The sequence below is a fragment of the Monodelphis domestica genome, chromosome 5 (assembly GCF_027887165.1).
Source record: "Monodelphis domestica isolate mMonDom1 chromosome 5, mMonDom1.pri, whole genome shotgun sequence".
Lineage (NCBI taxonomy): Eukaryota > Metazoa > Chordata > Mammalia > Didelphimorphia > Didelphidae > Monodelphis > Monodelphis domestica.
In genome coordinates this window covers 215,227,729-215,244,987 of record NC_077231.1, presented here as the reverse complement: position 1 = coordinate 215,244,987, position 17,259 = coordinate 215,227,729, and the positions used below count along the sequence as shown (strand labels likewise).

Here is a 17,259-nt window from a genome sequence, read left to right as displayed (position 1 = left end):
TAATTACAAATATGGTAAATATTGATAAGTATGACCCACATAAACAAAAGCTCTTTGAGGATCTGATGCTGTATCCACTGTGCTTCCTAGGGGCCCCCAAACCCTTAACTTTATCTATCTCTCTTCTATTTCCACTAACCAAACATCAGTCTCTGTTGACTCTTTAGGGTTCTGAAAGCTTCTTGACTTGGTGGCATAGTGGGAAGAGCACTGACTGCATTTAGAGTCAGAGAACTTGGGTTGAAATCTTGATTCTTTGTGACCTTAAGCAAGTCACTTAAGTGACTCCCTCCTTTGTGAAATGAGGGGGCTTGCCTAGTTGTCTTCTTTAGGTCTCTTTCATCCCTAAATCTATAACCTTAAAATTCTTACACAGTGGGTGAGATAGTTTGCTCAAGTTTAGAATGAGGTGAGAGAGAGGAGGACTTCTGACCCCAACTCTAAAGTCCCCTTCCTCCCACACTTGCCTGCTCTGTCTTCCACTGGCTCTGTGGTTCTATTTTCTCATCTGTGGTTGTGTGATCTAAGAAATATAAACAAGCTCCCAAGACTTCAAAGACTCACTCAGGGTCTCTGTTTAGCCCTCAGCTGGACAGAGGCATCTAATGGAGTGAAAAGACATCAGAGAAGAGGAATCCTCTTAAAGCAGCCCAAGATAAAGGACACAGAAGTAATCATGCTGGACACTTGAGACCCCAGTTCTTTGGATTTGGCAAGGAGAAGACTCTATCCAGTGCTCTCTACTTCTGGCAAACTGCTAATGGTGGCCAAACTTACTGACTGAGGGCACAAAGATGAGAGGGCATCAGGGAAGGGCAGGGAGCATACAGAGGAAACTTTTCCCCAGGTTTTCAACATCTTCCAGGGTTACATGTCAGGAGAGTATTTGAAGGTTAAAGAAAGGGAATAAGAACAGGTAGGTAGCACAGTGGATAGAGAGCACCAGGTCTGGAGAGGGGAGATTCTGGGTTTAAATCTGGCCTCAGACACTTCCTAGCTGTATAGCTCTGAGCAAGTCACTTAACCCCCATTGCCTAGCCCTATCCCTCTTCTGCCTTGGAACCAATACACAGTACTGATTCTAAAATAGAAGGTAAGGGGGGCAGCTGGGTGGTTCAGTGGATTGAGAGCCAGGTCAAGAGATGGGAGGTCCTAGGTTCAAATTTGACCTCAGACACTTCCCAGCTGTGTGACCCTGGGCAAGTCACTTAACCCCCATTGCCTAGCCTTTACCACTCTTCTGCCTTGGAACTAATACACAGTATTGACTCCAGTATTGATTCCAAGATGGAAGGTAAGGGTTTAAAAATAATAATAATAATAATAGAATGTAAGAAGTTTTTTTATTTATTTGTTTTTTAAAGATGGGGGCTGCTTTTAATATGATTGCTAAGTGAATCAGTGGAGGAAATACTGGCCAGGAGAGAATCAGCATAGCTTAGTGGACAGTTAGCTGATCTTTGAATCAGGCAAACTGGGGCTCAAGTCCTGTCTCTGATACATACTGTCTCAGTGACTCTGGGCCAGTCATTTGATCTCTCAATGTCCAAGGGGCTCTCTTAAGAATTTAAATTGCACCAAAGGTGCTGATCTGCTTTGATTGAGGGAGTGCCTGACCAGGGTTCCTTACACCTATGAAATCACGTATATAGTTTAAAGAAAGAAACAAAATAGTTGCTGGAGGAGCCTTGGGTGAGGCAGAGAAAAGAAGGGAAAATTATGAAAATGATCAATACATAATAATAATATTTGGCACTTGTACATTGCTTTCCATCCAGGATCTCATTTAATAAGCTTCACATCCACTCTATGAAGTAGGTACTCTAGGGTTAATGATCTCCATTTTACAGGTGAGGAAACTGAGACTCCCAGAGATTATATGATTTACCTGTGGCTGTGCAGCTGATATGTCCCAGCCCAGATTCAAATGTCCTGTACCCATGACTTCTTCAACTCCTTAAACCTTCTGTCCCTCTAATGGGGCGTCTGCCCCCACAATCACCAGTGACCCCTTCTTCCAAATCCATTGACCTTTCTCTACTCTCATCCCCCTTGTCATCTGCAGCATTTGAGATTGTAGACCACCTTCCCCCCCTTCCTTCTTCTTCCTGCTCCAAATGATAGTTTTTCTTGGCTTCTTTGATATGATATGATACATGCCTAATTCTCCTCCTCCTCCTTTCTTTATTCTGTTTGATGGAGTCTGAGCTTCCTCCCATTCATTCAATACTTTGGATTGAATAGCTACTGTGCCCTTCTCTGTGCCAGACTCTACCGAAACAAATGCAGGCTGTGGGAATCCCTTCACCAAATGGAAAGAGGTCCGTTAGAGGCTTCTTGGAGAGGGAGAAGGTAATAGCAGTCCCTGAGCTGATAGATTGCCTTGGCCAGTCAGAGCTCATTCTGTATCCAGCTGTTCTGGGGAGGGACCCCTTAAATCAAGAACTCAAGGGACTATTGTTCAAGTAGTGATTTAAATCCTCTTTCAGCCCAAGTAGTGACTGGGCTTGTGAAGGGAAAAGTATGGCAGAATGCCTCCTTTCCAAAAGGCCTGTGGGAATTTGGAGTGACTCTTATCCTGACTGAATAAAGTAATGGGGTTGAAGGAGAGTAGTTTTGATGTGAGAGCAAAGGGTGCCTCTGGAGCCGAGACAGAAAAGATCTTTGCTGCCTCTGGAACCCAAGTGGACTAAGGGAAAAAGCTCAGGGAGGGAACTCAAGTTCTGGTTAAAGGTGAAAGAGAAATTGGGGAGGGGGCAGTCAGGGGGCTCAGTAGATTGAGTCAGGCCCAAAGATAGGAGATCCAGGGTTAAAATATGGCCTCAGATACTTCCTAGCAGTGTGCCCCTTGGCAAATCACTTAATCCCAGTTGCCTAACCCTTATCACACTTCTGCCTTGGAACCAATACTTAATATTGAATCTTTTTTTTTCTAAACTGAATATTGATTCTGAGACACACGGTGACCCTGGGCAAGTGACTTAACCTCCACTGCCCAGCCCTTTCTGCTCTTTTGTCTTAGAACCAATACATAGCATTGTTTCTAAGCCAGAAGGTAAGGATTTGAAAAAAAAAATTTAAGCAAGGAAAACTTATTTCAGTCTTTTTAATGCCAATTTCAAATGCAGTACCATATATACATAATTATATTTTACTAGATATATGATTTCATAGTGTAGAGAGCTATTTGATGAGGAAACTCTTTCTACCAACACAGATCTTTACCTCCTCTGCAATTTATGTTCTTAGTAATATATCTGGGTCACTAAGAGATGAAATGACTTGTCCAAGACCACAGAGCCAATAAGTGTCAGAGAAAGGACTTGAATATAGGTTTTCCTAACTCCAAAGCCAGCCTTCTTACAACTCCGAAGTATAAAGCCCTTAGTAAATGGTCATTGTATTGAATTCTAGGAGTATCTCTTTAGAGGCAATAGAAAACTGACCATCAGCAAAGAAAGCAGCCTTTTGTGAAGAGAGGGCCTTTGCTGGGTCATGGGTTTTATTTTTTTAATTTGATTTTTTGATCATGTGTTTTTTATAAACAAATCTATATTCTATTTTCTTATTGCACTTACTTTTTTTTTTCTACCCATATGTCCAGGATTCCATTGGTCCTGGACCACTCTCTAAATCAGCATTTCTGTGGCATGTAAAATTATTCCAATGATTACTCGCTAATGTTGCTGGATCCATGGAAAGAAGACAATAAGCATTAGAGGCTGCCACTTATGATTAAGAACTAAATAAATGCTTTTTAACAGTATAAAGGGGAAAGGAAAGTAGATACAGGTTGAGGTAAATGGGAGAGGTAAGGCTTATGAGACAGAAAAGCAAATGAAGTGAATAGCAGAGCTAATTCAGGGTTTTTCTCCCTCTGCTGAGACTGAGGAAAGGCAGTACCTTTAGTCCTGACAAACCATCTAAGCTGAAAAGAATCTTAACAGAACATGACTTTTGGGTGGTCCTCTGATGAGGATGTATGGGCTCTGAGAAGAGTTCATTGGAAGGAAACACAGTCTCATCTCAGCCCTCTGCCTGGTGTCTCAGGTGTAGCTAAAGGGCATCCCACGTTCCAATCTCTTGTCCAGTTTTGAGACAGAACACAATTTTGTGTATGCCTTTGGAAAGACAGAAGACTTCCCTCAGGAGAATGCTGGTGCCCCTCTGCCCAAGTATTTCCAGCTCTGAGTCAAGGCTGGAAATTCTCTGTTCATGTAAAGAAAGAAAAAAAGGCAAGGAATATAGAGAAAGTTGGACAGAGGGAAATGGGAGGGAGGAGAAAGGAGGAGAAATGGTAGAGAAAGGGAGTGGGAAAGAGAAGAATTTCAGAACAGTACAGCTGGAACTGGAAAAGGGGTACCAAAAAAACAAACAAAAAATGACCTTAAGGTGTGCTATTTCTAAAATGTTTGGGAACCGCTGGACCCAAACAAGTGTGTGTCCCATGGGATGTATTAAAATTGCTCTTAAAGCTGTATCCTCTATTGCCAGTGACCAGGGCATCTCTAACAGAGCTGGGGGCCCCAAGGAAGGTCATGTATGCGACTTCCCTAGCATATAAGGGAAGATGAACATCCAGAGTAGTCTTGAAGGGGGACATAATTGAAAAAAACAAAAAATACGGTCTAAGGAGTGTATATGGAGGATAATAGGAATTTGCTTTGACAACTGGGTGTGTGGAGAAGACTAACATTTCCTTTTAAAAAAAGGTTTATTTAATTGATTAATTAAGAAAAAAATTTCCATGGTTACATGATTTATGCTCTTTCTCTCCCCCCTCATAGCCAACATGCAATTCAACTGGGTTTTACATGTGTCTTTAATCAATACCTATTAACATATTACTGATATTTGCACTAGGATGATAATTTAGAGTCTACATCCCCAATCCTATCCCCACCAACTCATGTGATTAAGCAGTTGTTTTTCTTCTGTGTTTTTACTCCCACAGTTCCTTCTCTGGGTGTGGATAGTGTTCTTTCTCATAAGTCCCTCAGAATTGTATATCCTAGATCATTGCGTTGCTGCTAATAGAGAAAAGACTAACATTTCCAATCAAATCAACAAATATTTATTGAGGTTCCATCATGTGCCAGAGAATTGATCCTTGCCTTCAAGTTTAGTTGGAGAAATAAAACTAATACAGAAAATTAAATAGCAGTAAAAGACAACCAATAAAAAACTTGCTATTACAGAGAATCTATTTTCAAACTTTTAGGTCTCAGGACCTCTTTATATTCTTTTTTTTTGCCCAACCCTGACCTTCCATCTTAGAATCAATACCATGTATTGGCTCTAAGGCAGAAGAGTGATAAGGTCTAGGCAATGGAGGTTAAGTGACTTGCTCAGAACCACACAGCTAGGAAGTGTCTGAGGCCTGATATGAACCCTGGCTGTCAATCCACTGAACCACCCAGCTACCCCATACCTCTTTATATTCTTAAAAATTATTGAGGTCCCCAAAGATCTTTTATGTGGATTATATCTATCACTATTTACCATATTAAGAAATCTAAATGACCACATCTTAAAATATTTATTAATTTATTTTAAAATAGCAATAACAAACTTATTTCATATTAACATAAATAACATTTTTGTGAAAATAACCATTTTCCAAAGACAAACAAAACTAGTAAGAAAAGTAGCATTGTTTTACATATTTTTGCACATCTCTTTAATGTCTGGCTTAATAGAAGACAGCTGGATTCTCATATTTGCCTCTGTGTTCAGTCTGTTGTGATATGTTGTTTTGGTTAAAGTATATGAAGAAAATCCAGCCTTACACAGATATGCAGTTGGAAAAGAAAGGAGTATTTTAAAAGGCAAATAACACTGAAGTATTATAGAAATAGTTTTAACCTCATGGACCTGTTTAAAGGGTCTCAAGGATGCCGAAGGATCCATGGGCCATACTTTGAGAACTGCTGCAGAAAGCATCCACTGGAAAATGAATTTTACCCAATGATTAATTATGACTGGATGGTAAAGGTACAGGATGAATTGTAAATGTCCAGACCTGCCAACAGCAAATTTGTTTTACTTAACTTTACTTCCTTGGTACAAATGAGGGTTCTGTTCAGGGTAAAGTTGGGAGAGTTATTAGGAAATGACAACAAAGTTTTCAAAAGGCATCAATGAAACATTTCCAAGGAATTAAGAAAAAGAGCAGAACATGAATTGTATGAATAGCAAGTGTTTTAAGAGTTCAGAGGAAAGGTTGTTACAGAAGGCTTTTACGGTAAACAAAGACTTGAGCTGGGTTTTATACACAGTAACCATAGGATTTGAATAAGGACCGACTAGCTGGATAGAATAGCAGGAGCAAAATGATGGAAATGAGAGAGTAGATGAATGAAACATTTTCTTTGGAGTGATGGTTTGGGGGGAACTGAGCAGTTGATAAAGGAAGGCCAGATGAAGTAAAGGTACTTTTGGATTTTGTTCAGTAGGCAACAAGGAGCCATGGGAGGGCTCTGATTGGAAGTGGCATGATCAAATGAGGTTTTTTGAAACACCAGATACAAGATAGACCAGATATTAAAAGATCAAAGTAGAGATACTGCAGTAAGAGATGGGACATATACCGATGACAGCTGAGCTAGCATGGTAACAGGAAAAATGAGAAGGAAAGGAGATTTCAGAAATATTAAGAAAGAAGAATCTGTAGGTCTTGCTGATCAGTTAGGTAGAGCAATGACTTAAAGATAACTCCAGTGTTTCATCTGGTTTCCTTTGGAAGACTGGTGGGACTCAAAACAGGAAAAGGGAAGTCAGGACAGGGAACCAGTTTGGGGAAGGTGGTGGTGGGGGCAACATGAGCTCAGTGTTAGATCTGCTGCATTTAAGAAAACATTGGGATATCCAAGTTTATATGTCCAAAAAGCAGATGGAAATGTGGGACTAATGTTTAGGAGAGAAATCAGAACCTAAGAGACAAGCTGCAAGTCATCTCCAGAAAGGTCATAATTGAAATATGTTCCATCTTCAAAAAAAGGTAGGCAGAAAAACAGAAAATCATTGATCAAATGCTGCCTCAGACAGTTATGACTCTGAGAAAGTCACATAATCTCACTCTGTGACTCAGTTTCTTCATCTGTAAAATGAGGGGGGGTTAGACTCAGTGGTCTATGATTCTGTGAGATTTGAATTCTAGACCCAGCCTTAGCACTGAGTTGTATGACCTTGGCCAAATCAGTGAACTCCTTTGGACTCCAGGCTGTTAATCTCTAAAGTAGGTAGCTGAATTAGATAATCCCTCAAATCCTTCCCATCCTAGAGGTCTATAAATCATTTTTATCTATTTAAAAGTCTCTCCATTTTCTTTGTCACTTGAACTACTATTTGCCAATTTTTTTCTAGTCCTAATATATCCTTTTTCTTTCATTCCCTTTTGAATTTCATTGCTTATTTATAAAGCAGAAAGAAATTGAGTGACCCTATGACAGTGGGGCGAGCCATCAGATCTGGCTAAATTAGAAGGCCTAGACTGGGGTAACTAAATGACTCAGTGGCTAGAGAGGCCAGCTTAGAGATGGGAGATCATGGGTTCAGATTTGACCTCAGACACTTACGAGCTGTGTAACCCTGGGCAAGTCACTTAAATCCAATTGCCTGAGCCTTGCTGCTTTTTTAACCAATGCTTAGTGTCACTTCTTAGATAGAGGGTAAGGGTTTAAAAATTTCATTTTAAAGACTTGGACTGCTGGTTCAGGAAACTAGTCTCTATAGAGAGATCATCAGAAGGAGGTTTGGCATTTCCTGTATGGAAATAATTTCCCTAAATAGATTAATATATGGGAAAGGGATGACCAACTCTCCTCCTGTCAATTCAGCTCTTCCATTGGACTTGCCAAACCTTGTTGTGTCTTACTGGCCTGAGAGGTACTCATTCTGCCTAGCATCATTTTCTTTTTAACTGTTTGGACCTAAGTAAAGAAAGGAAGCCAGTGTCCTTATTCTCTGTATCACTGGATTCAAACAGTAGGTGGTGGGAAGTTTCAGAAGAAGAAAATTTCCATTGGCATCCCTCTTTTTTTTAATCTTCCTAGGCTCAAAATAATTTCCAGGAGTTGCTTAACTTCTAGAGAGAACTGCTCTCTGGATCCAGAGAGAAGTATGTCAGTAGTAGCAGCATGTGGTTGGGCAGTGGACACCTGGTTTAGTCCACCAATATTTGTTAAATGCTTTGTGACTTTAGGCACTATCTTCCTCTCTGAGATTAAATTCCTTTATTTCTTAAATTCAAATAATGATATTTACAGAGTTTTTTTTATAGTATTTTATTTGATCATTTCCATGCATTATTCATTAAAGACAAAGATCATTTTCTTTTCCTCCCTCCCACCCCCCGTAGCCGACGCGTGATTCCACTGGGTATCACATGTGTTCTTGATTCGAACCCATTGCCATGTTGTTAGTATTTGCATTAGAGTGTTCCTTTAGAGTCTCTCCTCTGTCATGTCCCCTCAGCCATTGTAGTCAGGCAGTTGCTTTTCCTCCATGTTTCTACTCCCTCAGTTTGTCCTCTGCTTATGGATAGTGTTTTTTCTCCTAGATCCCTGCAGATTGTTCAGGGGCATTACACTGCCACTAATGGAGAAGTCCATTACGTTCGATTATACCACAGTGTATTAGTCTCTGTGTACAATGTTCTCCTGGTTCTGCTCCTCTCGCTCTGCATCACTTCCTGGAGGTCGTTCTAGTCTCCATGTAATTCCTCCACTTTATTATTCCTTTTTGCACAATAATATTCCATCACCAACATATACCACAGTTTGTTCAGCTATTCCCCAATTGATGGGCATCCCCTCGTTTTCCAGTTTTTGGCCACCACAAAGAGCGCAGCTATGAATATTTTTGTAAAGTCTTTTTGTCCATTATCTCTTTGGGGTACAGACCCAGCAGTGCTATGGCTGGATCAAAGGATAGACATTCTTTTATCGCCCTTTGTGCATAGTTCCAAATTGCCCTCCAGAATGGCTGGATCAGTTCACAACTCCACCAGCAATGAATTAATGTCCCTACTTTGCCACATCCCCTCCAGCATTCATTACTTTCCATAACTGTCATGTTAGCCAATCTGCTAGGTGTGAGGTGATACCTCAGAGTTGTTTTGATTTGCATCTCTCTTATTATAAGAGATTTAGAACACTTCTTCATGTGCTTATTAATAGTTTTGATTTCTTTATCTGAAAACTGCCTATCCATGTCCCTTGCCCATTTATCAATTGGGGAATGGCTTGATTTTTTGTACAATTGATTTAGCTCTTTATAAATTTGAGTAATTAAACCTTTGTCAGAGGTTTTTATGAAGATTTTTTCCCAATTTGTTGTTTTCCTTCTGATTTTAGTTACATTGATTTTGTTTGTACAAAAGCCTTTTAATTTGATGTAGTCGAAATTATTTATTTTACATTTTGTGATTCTTTCTATGTCTTGCTTGGTTTTAAAGCCTTTCCCCTCCCAAAGGTCTGACATGTATACTATTCTGTGTTTACCCAATTTACTTATGGTTTCCTTCTTTATGTTTAAGTCTTTCAACCATTTTGAATTTATCTTGGTGTAGGGTGTGAGGTGTTGATCAATTCCTAATCTCTCCCACACTGTCTTCCAATTTTCCCAGCAGTTCTTATCGAATAGTGGATTTTTGTCCCAAGACCTGGGATCTTTGGGTTTATCGTATACTGTCTGGCTGAGGTCACTTGCCCCCAGTCTATTCCACTGATCCTCCTTTCTGTCTCTTAGCCAGTACCAAATTGTTTTGATGACTGCTGCTTTGTAATATAGTTTGAGGTCTAGGACTGCTAGGCCCCCCTCATTTGTGTTTTTTTTTTCATTATTTCCCTGGATATCCTTGATCTTTTGTTATTCCAAATGAACTTTGTTATGGTTTTTTCCAAATCAGTAAAGAAATTTTTTGGGAGTTCCATGGGTATGGCATATTTACAGAGTTTTGAGGAAAGCTTCTTTTGTCATCTGTATTGAAATGGGAACTGTTTATTTTTATTAGAAATTTTAGTCTTTAGATCTGTAGAGAAAGGGATGCAAGCAGAGCCTTTGATTTCCCATTTCCTTACAGACAATAGATGGCTAACTAAGATTTGGTTAATCCTTTTTTGCTTCCCTGAATGGAAAAGTAAGACATTCTCTTATCATCTAGATGATAAGAATCAATTAATGTTTTTTTCTTGATGTAAGAAAAATCATAATCAGTTCAACCTTATCTTTAACACACTCCAAGAATTCATGGATCTCTCTGCTGACTTGAATTCATTCAGGTCAAAGAAGAACATTTCTTTGGTTACTGCAGAAGAGAGTCAAAGAATAGTTTGTTTTCTCTCTCTAATCCCTTTTGGTACTAGTGGTCTTCTATAGCTGTCCCATTTGAAAAGGAGCTTCCAATGTTTTATGGATAAAGAACAGTCTAAGAACTGTGAAAGGTTGCTAGCTATTCAATTAATCAGGCTTTCTAAGAGTGGTTAGAGAGGGTATGGTTTAATGGGGAAAGCATTGGATTTGGAGATAAGAAGGGTTAAGTAAGACTCTCAGCTCTGCTACTCACCACTTGTATCACCTTAAACAAATCACTTTTCCTCCTCAATTTGAGTATCTGTGAAATTGGGGAGTTAGGCCATTAGATGTCAGTAAACTACATCTAGAGGGCTAAATCTGATCTTTTTCCTGCTAGTTTTGTATAGGAAACTAAAAATGTTTTTTGCATTTTAAAACAAAATTTACTCTATTTATAAATGCAAAAATTATTCTTTGCTCACCAGCCTGTACAAAAACAGGTGACTAGCCAGATTTGGCCCTTGGGCTGTATTTTGCCAACCCTTAGACTAAATTTTTAATGTCCCTTCCAGCTCTAAATTCCATGATCTCAAGAAAATTATAACACTTAGAGCTCCACAATTAAAATGTACAGGAAATATGTGGCTAAATTGTATTTAGGCGTGCTTATTAAAATAATCTTCTAGTAACCTGGTTTGTTATTAAAAAAAAAACTTTTACCAGAAGTAGCAGATAGGATAGGAGGCACAGAAAATTTTTCTAGGACATCAAAAAAGAAAGATTGTAATAGCAATTTATGAATTAGCTGGCAGATGGTATCTGTCTCTAGAATACTCGAGGCAAAGAAGGTTGGCACCTGACATGAACTCAGTCAAGGAAGAAGGAAGGAAGGAAGGAAGGAAGGAAGGAAGGAAGGAAGGAAGGAAGGAAGGAAGGAAGGAAGGAAGGAAGGAAGGAAGGAAGGAAGGAAGGAAGGAAGGAAGGAAGGAAGGAAGGAAGGAAGGAAGAAGGAAGGAAGGAAGGAAGGAAGGAAGGAAGGAAGGAAGGAAGGAAGGAAGGAAGGAAGGAAGGAAGGAAGGAAGGAAGGAAGGAAGGATAGAAAAAGGGGTTAATATGAAAATCTCCTCATCCCAGCAGTTCCTGGGAATAGATGTCTAGAAGCTAAACTGAATTCAAGTCTAGGGTATTCTTCTCCAGTGGATTCAGTGGGCCCTTAGTTGGGCAGAGGGAAGAGGTATTCTATGAACCATTCTTTCTGATTCTTCCAAAGAAATAGCCCCACAATCTTCCCCTCAAGCAGGTGTTCTTAACCCTTTTTTTAATGAACCCCTATGGCAATTTGGTGAAGTCTAGGGACCCCCTTCTCCAAGTAGTGTTTTTAAATGCATGAAATAAAATTGGTAGGATTAAAAAATATTGAAATACAGTAGTAAAAATATTAAAAACATAACAAATTCATATACGAACCCTTTCCTGAAGGAGCCTAATCAGGTATACCTTCAGATCCAAAGTGGTCCCAGTTCTAAATCCCAAGTCTTAATGGCTTAAAGCTGCACAAAGACTTCTGAGACAATCTGTATATCTTCCTACTTGTTTCAGTCTTTTATTTCACAAGGCAAATGCACCTTTGAAATAACAATTAATTCAAACAGTGGACTAACATAAATGATTGAGATCAGATCCTATTTTGATTGGAGAACAAAGAAGAAGGGGCAGGGAATGGGAGGTTGGGGACTAATTTGGCAATTTTAGTTTTGCCTATGGTTGATTGTGTTCTCCTTCCATTGTGTGATAGCAAATAGGAGAAATCACAGAAGGGTTTATGGAAGAGGTGCCATTTGGATTCATTTTTAAAGGATAAGTAGGGATTCAACATGGAAGGAGAGGAAGAGAGGACATCCTGGGAATGGAGAGCTGTAAACAAAGACACTAAGGTGGGAAAAGTCAGGGTGTGTTTGGGCAACAGCATTCAAACCCCAGACCTTGTAAGACTGGAGGTCAGAACGCAGCCAGAGGCACTGAGAAATAGGGATCAAAACAGAAAGCCTGAGCGTTGGATATGGAGCAACAAAGAAGTGGGGATCTAGCTATCCAGGACCTAGCAAATGAAGATCCAGAGCTGTGTTCCTTTGGGGCTAGGGAACCTCTTCCAGAGCTTAGACTTGAAACCTGGATGTGCATGTTGAGACATGACCCATGAGTGGGAGAAAGCAGAAATACCTGATGGGGGTAAAACAAAGTCCAGGATCCCTTCTGCAAGCTTTGGCTCTGGCTATCCCTCATGCCTGGAATGGTCTTCCTCCTTACCTCCACCTCTTAGAGTCCCTGACTATTTCAAGACTTAGTTCAAACACCCCCTTCTGCCCAGTCACTTAATAGGTAGTACTGTGCCCTTTAAGGCTGCCTTCCATCCATTCTGTATGGATCTTGTGTACACCTGGATAAGTTGGTGCCTCCATTACCCCATGAGGGCAGGAACCATTTTCAATTTTTCTTTGTATCCCAGTATTTAACAGTGGTGTCTGACACCTTCTAAGCTTGTAAAAAATGCTTGTTAAGTGACTGAGTCAAGGAGCTGAGGCGGGGGAGCCATTCCCAACTGCATTCTCATTTATGTGTGAGCAGAAGGAAGGGAAAGTGCCCAGTTGCAAACTTCCTGTCTTCTTGTCATCAGTTTTAGTGTCTATGTTAAAATGGCATCACTTTAAAAACAGTTTCCATTGATCAAAGCTTTACATTTTTATTTAGAATTCCCATGTTTATTGTTTTGTCTCTCTCTTTGAGGAAGTTAGAGAAAAAGGCAGGGCTAGATTTTTATCTTGATTCTGGAGCTTTGTAAATAGAGTAGTTACTTTGATAACCTGGGTTTAGAAGCAGTGACTGGGGGGTCTCAGAGTCACACAGGAAGTTTCTGAGATCAAATTTGAATCCAGGACTTCCTGCCTTTAGGTATGGTATCCTATCCACAGAGTCACCTAGCTGCCCTTCATGGAAGCTTTTTGAAAAATCTAAATAAATTAAGTTCACTGAATCCTGCTTTCCTTATCACCTCAAAGAACTTAAGTCAATTAGTTAGGCATGATTTGTCCTTTCCTTCTGCAAATTATACCTTTTACTTGATTCATTCAATAAGCATTTATTTTATTTTTTAACCCCTTACCTTCCATCTTAGAATCAATATTAGGTATTGGTTCCAAGGGAAAAGAATGGCAAGGGCTAGGCAATGGGGAGTTAAGTGACTTGCCCAGGGTCACACAGCTAGGAAGTATCTGAGGCCAAATCTCAATCCACTGAGCCATCCAGCTGCCCCATCAACAAACATTTATTAATCAGCTCCTAAGGGTCAAGCACTGTGCTAGGCCCTGAAGATTCAAAGACAAAAATGAAACAGACTGTCCTCAAAGAGCTTATGTTTATTGGTCAGATAAAGTCAACAGACATTTATTAATTCCTTACTATGTGCCAAGCAAAAATACTCTCTGTCTTTAAGGGGCTTACAATTTAACAGGGGAGAAAAATGTGAGCACCTACATACAAATTGTTATGAGGAACAGAGAAGTTTCATAGGAAAATGAAGGTTTGCAGAGGACAGATGCATGTGACCTGCAGAGAAAGATTCTGGAATGCTGGAAGGAAGGGTTAAGCTAGAACTGAGGGGCGGTTGGTTCTTTCTCTGGATGTAACCTGGGAAGAGTGGCTGCCTGTCCTGAGGTTTCTGACTCTATCGTGCCTCCTTTTTCTGCTTGCTGTTCTTGTGGTTATCCTGTTGCTGTGTTTCCTTGGGAGAAGAACCCTGTGATCCTGACGTTAAACCTGAACCAACTATCTGCACTGTCAGTAAGCCAAGGCCTGCGTCCATTTGGACCTGGGACCTACCCTGGGGACCCTGCCAAATCTGTCCTCTGCAAACTTTCATTTTCTTACTAAACTTATCCCTCCCTCAAAGCAGTATCAGAGCAGCATGAGCTCAGAAGGTTCTACCACAGGTCAGGCACTAATAGCCCATATGAACCCTTGGGATGGAGATGTCTCTAAATTTGTGAATCTCATGTTTCTTTTAAGCTCCTGAAATTCTGCTTTGCTCATATAGCACAGAGCCTTCTTTGATGCTGGTGCACCATACTGGATAGGCCTATGCCAAGACCTTCCATGTCTCACAATAGAGACCATAGTTCTTCAGAGAGACCTTGAAAGTGTCCTTGTATCCCTTTTTCTGACCTCAGCATGAGCACTTGCCTTGTGCGAGTTCTCCATCAAATGGTCTTTTAGGCAAACGTACGTTTGGCATTCGAATAATCAGAGTGGTGCTGCCTGCAGCAGAGTCTGAATGCCTGGCAGTTCAGCTCAAGAAAGGACCTCAGTGTTGGGTACCTTATCTTGCCTGCTGATCTTCAGAATCTTCCTACAATTCAAATGGAAGTGATGCCATTTCCTGGCACACTGCTGGTTTTCTGTCCAGGTTTCATAGGCATACAACAATGAGGTCTTAGTGAGTGATCTTCCCCTTGGTCATAGAAATATTTCCTTTCACAAGAAGTGACAGTGACCAGGTACCTGAGAGGGGGCCATTCTAAGTGTTGGGGACACAAAGAAAGTCAGTAACACAGTCCTTGCTCTCAGGGTCTTTTTCCCTGCCATAATGGACCATCCTATTTATGACAGACTTCTTTAGAAGGAAATCTAGAGGCGAGAAAGTAAACGTAGAAGCTTCAATCAACAGATTGTTTCAATGGTTCTGGAATTGGGGAGGGTTTTAGATGCTTTCAAGATTGGAAACCCCTAGAGACTGTTTTCTAAGGCAGAAAAGATGATCTTTTATCCTTCCTTTCCTGACCTCCAATTTCTACCCATCAAATTCTACTCATCCTCCAAGACCTACCTCAAATGCTTTGGCTTCCATGAAGCCATCACTCATCACCACAGCTAGAACTGAACAATGACCACATATGGCATTTGTTTCATACCACTCAGATGGCACTTCAAATGGGTTCACTCATTTTTTGTGCATAGTTTATCTGCACTGTGAGATTATGAACTCCCTGAAAACAGGGACTGTGTCTTACCCGTTTTTGTCTACCAGCACGGTGCTTTGCATAATAGGTACTCAATAAATGTTGGCAGAGCGAATGAATAAATTCAATGAATATTTGCCTCCGCCATCCATCACTACACTATCTCTATTCACTTCTATGGAAACATCTGCTCAGAGCCATGATTAATACAAACTGGGATCTAAAAATTGGCACCCCTCGATGGTCACTATGGAAATAGAGATAATGGGAATAAACTATCTCTTACCATTTAGCTTGCCGAGAGGCAGTGGGGTAAGCAGTATAGGTCATCCACCCAGCTGGGCTCAGGCATGCCATGTGACTGTGTGCAGAGCTGCTAGGTAACACAAGGGTCTTCCAAGGGACACCACAGAGCCAGACACAGATGCTCATGGACAGTAAGGCTAAGTTTAAATTTTGGCTCCAAAGCAAAAATTGGAGAAGGGCAGAGGGAAGGTGGGGTGCAAAGCATGTGTGCTAAGGGAATGGGAAACAACAGTGTTTCCATAGATACGACCAAAAAGCTGGGATGGTTGGAGGCACTGGTGTTGGCATCTCTCTGGAGACAGGCATAGAAATATAGATCTACAATCAAAAATATATTTGTATGATACCAACATAGATACACAAAGCGACCCTAAAGAATGTCAGAACACTAGACTGGAAGTCAAGAGACTGGGGCTCTCTTCCCTGTTAAGAAACTGCCTAGAATCTGCAGTTTCCTTATCAGTAAAATGAGAGTATTGAATTAATATGGTGTCTGAGACCAAGTTCTACTCTAAGACTTCATGATTCTAGAGCTGCATCAGTATAAGAAAAATCTAATTATCATTCGTTCCAAGAGACTCCATTTTTTTTTTTAAATGAACTGGAATGTGGTTGTGTTTACTGTTGCTACAAATACACAGGCCATTGACATGGGCTTGGAAATATGACATAGAGGTTATCATGATGATGGTATTTATTTCTAATGGAATTTGACACCTACTTAGAAGGATGCTCATATTCAGATGATTTTATCTCAGTTAATGTGATGTGTTTCTCAAATATACTAATTTTTTTCAGTTCATTGAAACCTTTAGTTTTAAAGGAATAGCTTTCCTAAAACAATCACTTTACTACATGAATAATTACTCTGATTTATTTGTTAAGAGGGTTTAGCTTTTTATATATTGGTTTTTTCCTTAAAAGCACACATAAGGGCAGCTAGATGGCTCAAAGAACAAAAAGTCAGGCATAGAGATGGGATATTTTGAGTTCAAATCTGCCCTTGGACACTTCCTATCTGTATTACACTGGGCAAGTCACTTGACCCCAATTTCTTAGCCCATAGCACTCTTCTGCCTTGGAACCAATGCTTTGTATTGATTTTAAGAGAAAAGAAAAGAGGTTTTTTTTTTTTAAGTACATAAAGCTATGAATATAGTAAACTGAACATACCTATATGTACATAGAATTACACAGTCACCCAGACACAAGAATGCACATTCATGCATACATATACTCAACCACTAGCACCAATCAGGCATTTGTTGAGTCTTCATGAGCCTAGAACTGTGCTTGCTGTAAGGAGGATGCCAAAAATGAATAAGACCCATTCCCTGTCTGAGAGGAGTTTACAGAGAACTTGAAGTCAAGATATACATACAGGAAAAAAATTAGTAAGCAAGACTATTTAATATGATATTCAGGTGAGGAAGCAGCTAGAGAAATGACCATAGAAGCATAGTTTAACAATGGCTTAGTAATCCTGGCAGTGATGAGATGAAGGACAAGAAGAAATTGAGAGGGTAGTGGTTTTTGTAGGGGAGGAAAACTGCCTCCCCCCACTCTTAGCCATCCCTGAGCCAGACCACCCACACTGGCACTCTCCTAGCCACCTCCCCGGAAGCCAGCTGCTCAGCCAGACCCC

At 40.3% G+C, this 17,259-nt stretch overlaps 1 protein-coding gene across 4 annotated transcripts in view; it reads left to right on the top strand.

Moving 5' to 3' along the window:
• Positions 1-17,259, top strand: part of DENND2A (DENN domain containing 2A) — a 122,430-nt gene that overhangs the window by 9,209 nt on the left and 95,962 nt on the right. The window contains exon 1 of one of the 4 annotated variants that reach the window (XM_001375250.5): positions 13,960-14,129. The exons of 2 other annotated variants lie outside the window; for them this stretch is intronic. The gene's annotated coding sequence lies outside the window, so the exon portion shown is untranslated. Of the gene's footprint in view, positions 1-13,959; positions 14,134-17,259 lie in introns of those variants that run through there. One more of the 4 variants, XM_056799793.1, reaches the window with a different exon arrangement.